This window comes from Nomascus leucogenys, chromosome 19 (assembly GCF_006542625.1).
Source record: "Nomascus leucogenys isolate Asia chromosome 19, Asia_NLE_v1, whole genome shotgun sequence".
Lineage (NCBI taxonomy): Eukaryota > Metazoa > Chordata > Mammalia > Primates > Hylobatidae > Nomascus > Nomascus leucogenys.
This window is the reverse complement of record NC_044399.1, coordinates 7,104,040-7,110,854: the sequence shown is the minus strand read 5'-3', so window position 1 is coordinate 7,110,854 and position 6,815 is coordinate 7,104,040. Positions and strand designations below refer to the sequence as shown.

Below are 6,815 nucleotides of genomic sequence, written 5' to 3'. Positions count from 1 at the left end.
ACCTCTGCCTCCCGGGTTCAAGCGATTCTCCTGCCTCAGCCTCCCCAGTAACTGGGATTACAGATGCCTGCCACACATAGCTAATTTTTGTATTTTTAATAGAAATGGGATTTAACTATGTTGGCCAGGTTGGTCTTGAACTCCCAACCTCAGGTAATCCTTCCGCCTAGGCCTCCTAAAGTGCTGGGATTACAGGCATGAGCCACCGCACCTGGCCAACAATATTTAACTTTAAGGCATTGCCATGAAGTAGGTGGCAATGTCTTAACCGTATGCATGTTATCAGGCCAAGGGTCCCTTCTAGCATTGTCAAGGGGAGTGCTAACCTTCTCTCCTTTCATGTGACACAGAAATCAGGTTTTCACAACTCATTAATCATAATGCCTAGAATAGTCCCCCCCTCAGCTAAACTGATGAAGAAATTAAATATAAGATGTAAATTAGTAATATCTGCAATGAAAGAGACGACATCATGAAAAATACTACAGAAATTAAAAAGGATAATAGGAAAATATTATGAGCAATTCTATTCCAATACATTTTAAAAATTATATAAAGTGGAAAAATTTCTTAAAGAACACTAATTTAAAAAACTAACCTAGGAAGAAATAGAAAAAAAATAGACTTCTGTCAATTAAAAAAATCATATTCATAATTAAAAACCTTCTGAAAAAGAAAACTCCTGGCCCAGATGGCATCACTGGTGAATTCTATCCAACATTTAAGAAAGAAATAATTGCTATGCTACAAAAATTATTTCAGAAAATAGAGGAGTAAGAAACATTTCTCAACTAATTTTATGAAGCCAGAATTACCCTCTATCAAAACTAGACCAAGGCTTTACAAAAACTAAGAGTATAGACAAATATGCTTCAAGGACACATACCACATATTACATAGTTTAAAACTTATAAGCTAATTCAGTGTGTGCATGTGTCTGTATATATGTAGGTATATAAAATGCCATATCATGGCTGAGGAAATGCAAAGATTTAGCAAGTAAATGCGAAGTTGATTTAGCAGTCAAAAGTCAATCGGTGCAATTTACCATGTCAACACAATTAAGAGAAAATGCATATGGTCATCTCAATAGATGCAAAAAAGTATTTGACACAATCCAATACCAACAGAAAGCAATAAACCAATCAATGGAAAAATCACCACATAAGATGGATGCTGCAAAAATCACCACATAAGATGGATGCTGCAATAATAAAAGAAGATGGAATGAAAAACAAAAAAGAATGAAAATGTAAGATGAAACCAGGTTAGTGAGAGGGTGAGAGGCTACGAAAGGGATGCAGAGAAGGTGAGGGAGATCCAGGAGTTGCACAAGTAGCAAAGAAAAAAGTAAAGAGAAAAAATGTGAGCGTTTAGGAGAGACGGTGAGGCAGGGAGAAGGGAGAAAGATGAAGACTAAGGGAATTAAAGAGGCATCTAAAGGATTTGAAGGCTCGGATCTGAATATCTAAAAGGATTTTTGTTTTTATTTCATATTATAGTATCTAGTGGCCACTGCAATTTAAAAATAATAAAAGCACAATGCTGACTGTTCGCACTTTCTAATATGCAATTTCCCAGGTGTCACTATCTTGATAAAACCTGTCCCGCAGCAGTGTTTCTCGAAGTATGGTCTTCACACACTTGCAGCAGAACCACTTTGGCTGCTGTTGTTAATGGGTCAGATCCCCCTGATTCCACTCCAACTCTCCTGACCCAGAATCCCTGGGGTGGAATCTGGTAATTTCAACGTCAATGTGTACCCCATGGAATCCTGATGCACATGAATGCCTAGAGAAGCAATTTAAACACATAAACACATGCAGAAAATACACAACAACAAATCACTTAATATGGCCTCCTTCAAGGGTTTCTGCAATCCAAATGAAATGTACCATTTGATCTGTATGCTGCAGACAGATTCTACAGGAAAGGTAAACTCCAATCCTTACTGCATGAACACACTGACTGCCTCAGGTGTCCTCCCATCTTCTAAGCTTAAGGCCCTTCCATCTCCTGCATAAATCTAGCCCCTAGTGAGCATTTCTCTCCTGATCTCCTGTATCACTCATTGCCTGTGTTCCCCCTCCAATCCCCTCATAAAGTAGGACCCGGGTGTGGTTGGAGGGTTGTTTGTGTTGCTTTGCTCTCTCCTGTGTGGAGGCTCCTGCAGGCTTGAAGTTAGCTGTGTTGTTCTGCATTTGCTCACCTCCCCTCAAAATGTCGGGACCCGGGAACAGCTGATTGATGCTGAGAGACAGAAGATCATCGGTAGTCATTGTTAGCTGTTCTGTTTACGGAATCTTGGCTATAGGTCATTCAATTCACCAAGTCTCCCAACCAAGCAGGAGGCTGGCATTTCTCTGAGTCCTCTCGCCTCTGCCCAAGTCACGTAGCTCGTTAATGCTACATATTTTGCAAATCAATCCTCCACATATCATCTCCACAGAGTTGCCTTTATTTAGCTCTCATTACTTATCATCAGGATAGAAAATTCCACGTATTCTCTCAGCTTTCCCTCCCTCCAAGGTATTCTTCAGCAATCCTGTCTGCGCAACTGCTACAAAAGGAATCTTTTGAAAACATCCCTATGGTCATTTCACTCCCTTGCTCACAGTGCGATAAACACTCCACTTATCTGTGTATGGCAGCTGGAGGGTCCCTGTGTGATATGGAGCGTCTTTTCATCCTGACTCCACACCTCCAGGTCATGTACCATGTAGCAATATGGCATCAGGATCTGAGTTTCAGGAAAAGAAATAAAAAATAAGACCTGAGTTTGAGTCCCACCTCCATTACTTATTAGCTATTTGACTAGAACACATCATTTAATTCTCAAAGCCTCAGTTTATCATATATTAAGTAGGCATAATATTAGTACTTGTGTCATTAAGTGATTTCAATAAGTAATTGAAATAGTGCTTGAACAGTGCTTAACCTAGCCCAGGCATATAGTAAATGCTGAATAAATACGAGTTATTATTATTATCTCATGCTGTTGTGTCTTTATGCAATTCTTTCTGCTTAGAATGTCCTCCCTATCCTGGCCCATCTAGAAAACTCCTACTCTTTGTTTCTATTCAACTACTATCTGTTCAACTCTTGCCTTCTCTGAACAGCCTAGTGATCATCCACATCATTCGGCATTTTAAGTTCAGTTTTCTCAACCATCTAACTCGCTCCAGTGTTAAGAATGCTAAAATATATGCCTTCCCTGATAACAAGGGAAAGCCCCCCACCCCCCATATTTATTTCTGTATCTCCAAAAGTTAGGACAGTAATCCTGTGACTTTGCATTTTCAGTCAGTTGGCTGATGGAATGGATGAACGGTTGTTCAATGTCCTTGTCTGTTTACCAAGGGTCATTCCCATCTCTTTGAATATATTTAAAGCAGCATTAAAACACACAAGATATTCAGGGCAGAGGGAAATTAATCATTTATTTCCTTCAAAATACAGCTTAATTGGAGGATTGGGTAAGTAGAGAAATAATAATCCAAGTGAATTTCTTCGTTCCCTGGGGAATGTTCCCTCATCCATACAGATCGCAACCATCCCCCGCGGTGTGTCCCACACAGTAGAGTCATACATTCGTCTTTATGTTGTGGTAATGGTGCTGTTGCCTGAGGATACGTGTGAAAGTGAGACTCATACTTCAATTCCAGATTGGAGGAAGCTGCTATCCAGCTTGTGAAAGCTCTTCTAAAAGATGCTTCTTTTTAATTGGAGCACAGAAAACTATGCTAAGCTTTTCTTATTGTAGGTTTCCCAATATGTTGGACCATGACAATTTTGGGAAATGTGTTTATCACCCAGTTTGGGGCAAAGCATGAGGTTAAAAGACCTATTGTTTGTGACTTGGAAGCATGGATTTCCCAGGCCTCTGCAAGCAGGCAACCCTCTGAAAACAGTTTTTGTCTATTGCCACACTGCAATCACTTGCTTCATTGTTGAAATTCAGTTTGAGAAGAAAAAAAAAAAATAGGAAAGAAAGAACGAAAAGAAAAGGAATTGTCATCTGCAGCTGCAAACTCCAAAATCTTTTGGGGCTCAAGACACATTGGAATTGCTGAAGCCATTAGAAGAGTCTTTTTTCATTGTGATTGGACTTTTTCACCTTCAGTTCACTTTTCAAGTCTGCTCAGATCCATGAGGATTGTGCTTTGTGTTATCTAAACCATATCCTAGAATCTATGATTTTTAGCCTTGAAGCAGGTTTTGTTTTTTTGAGAAATCCAGCACAAGTTTATTGCATTACTCTACTGATCTCTTCTTTATAACAGTTTTTCATATTTTGGCAAATAACTGGATTTGATATGAATTTTGAAGGCTAATAACTGATATCTCAGCAAAATAAGAATTAGCCAAAATGTTTTAATTGCACACCAGATCCTTCTCCTTGCTGTCATGCTAATTGTAGATTTTCCTAATTGAGAATCTGTGGGTGGGTATCTGCCCCGGAAGCCTCCTATGTGTCAAGACATCTGGTTCACTAACCATCACGCTGCCTTTCAGTGGCAACCAACTGCAAACACCACTTCTCCCTGGGACCTACGGCTGCGAGGCAGGCTTGCTTAGATCTGAAGCTGGCTGACTGCGATGTGAGGGAAATGGGCAAAGAAGAGTGCCAGGCTGCTGGCTTTTATGTTTGCAATAGGGTTTGGCTGCAGCAGGGTAGTCCTTCTAAGCACACAGCCTGCGAGTTATGTCATCCCATTGCTTTTTTCTGAATAATAATTTTCAAAAGGAAAATGCTTTGTTGCATGGAATATGCCTGTCAAGTTCAAGAAAAACTGTGTTTGAATAAAGGTGTTCACAGGCAAACAATCACTCCTCTCCTGTCCTCACCATTGTGTAGAGAGGGTGCCAGGCTGGGCCACAGACCATAAAACACATTAGGATGAATGACATTCAGGGAAAAGAAATTCATTGTTATTTAACTAAAATATATTGTCTTGTTTGAGTTAAAAATATAATTTTAAACTCAGATGAAACTGTACTTATTTCACATTGCTCTACCTACATGACATTGTACAAATAATTTAATCTCCTTCCCCATCTTCTCCCACATGCAAATGGGAATGACTTGTCTATTTCAAAGCCATTAGATGGAGAGAGGAGAGAAGGAAAATCTACCTTGTATCTGACATGCCGGAGTTCCCAAAGAATGGAGCTTTCTCCTGCATTTTGCAGAAGTTTTACCTGAATGAATAAAGAGATCCCTATCACTTAAAAGTAATATAAAAAAAAAATGGCTTAGGTTAGATTTCTCTGAAACGGCCTAAAGCACACCAGGGCAGAGATTACAGGAAAGTTGAAAATAATGTATTCAACACTGATACAATCAGTGTTTTCCACCCTCAGTTGCTCTTCAGATGCAGCAATGAACATTTATTGTTGAAGATAATCCTGAGAAATAATTTATACACAAATAACAGAGATATACCAGGACAGAGCTACAGAAACTTAGTCACAAATACTCACCAGACAAACAGATATGCCACCATGTAAGCCTAATACCCTCATAGAATTTAAAGCCCTACCAGCAACTGTGCAAAATTCTTCAGTGAAAGTACCATTTTCCTGATCTCTGTGAGTATTTCAGGCAACTGCTTGGTACAACTTTGTGGAGAGAAATTTAAGCAACAGATCACACGATTGGAGAGATGACCCATGGAAGCTGACACTAAACCCAGCCAATGCCTTGGTTTCACGGACACTATAACATATACTTTGCATCTTCTGGTTCCTTGATTTTGACATCAAGTTCCACACAGTTGCATTTTTCCTTGCCAATCCCCTTCCTCCGCCAAAATAAACAGTGCTCCTCAACAGATGAATAAAAAATTGTGAACAATACTAGTCAACATTTAAAATGAACAAAGTAGCACTGTATGAATCAACACCAAAATGTCAAAAACATGTTGCTTTAGAAAAAAAAGATAGTGGAAGAAAATATGTATGCAATGTGATATCATTTATAAAAAGTTTTCAAATCTAAAAACGGTTTAAAATTTTCTTGCGATAACTAGAAATGATTTTAAACACTTGGATAGGAGTAAGAACACCAAATGCATGCTAATGATTATCTTCATGGGAGAATCAGGAGAGAAGGATTTCGTGTAGTACACAGGGGCCACACCAGCTGTGTAATAACTTCCCCCAAAGTCATCTGCAGCAAACATAACATGGCACAGATTGGAAGCTGATAAAGTTGGGAGTGGTACCTAGATACTCACTATTTTAATCTCTCTTTTTTTTTTTTTTTTTTTTTTTGAGAGGGAGTCTCACTCTGTCACCCAGACTGGAGTGCAGTGGTGTGATCTTGGCTCACTGCAACCTCCACCTCCCAGGTTCAAGTAATTCTTCTGCCTCAGTCTCCTAAGTAGCTGAGATTCCAGGCATGTGCTACCACACCTGGCTAATTTTTGTATTTTTAGTAGAGACGGTGTTTCACCATGTTAGTCAGGCTGGTCTCAAACTCCTGACTTCATGATCTGCCCACCTCAGCCTCCCAAAGTGCTGGAATTACAAGCCTGAGCCATTGCGCCTGGCCTTACTCTCTATTTTTACAGAATGTTTATAGCGTTTTATAAACCAAGAAAAAAGACACAAATAATGTAGTTTTAAGACATTGAAAAAGGAAGTTTTACTTTTGGCTGCTACAAGAAATGTGTAAAACTCCTTTCTAGTCCAACCTTGTTGCTGCTGCCTGCCCTGCACTGTGATGATGAAACTCTGTGCGTCGATTCTTCTCTGCCAAATTGATTTGGAGGCTGCCCTTCGCCTCCAGAGAGCACATTATCCACTCAAAA

The 6,815-nt window shown here is 39.5% G+C and overlaps 1 non-coding gene across 1 annotated transcript; it reads right to left on the bottom strand.

Moving 5' to 3' along the window:
• Positions 1–225: 225 nt before the first annotated feature.
• On the bottom strand, positions 226–348 carry LOC115831647. The gene has a single exon (XR_004027170.1). It is a non-coding gene; the product is annotated as a U6atac minor spliceosomal RNA (small nuclear RNA).
• Between the last annotated feature and the right edge of the window lie 6,467 nt (positions 349–6,815).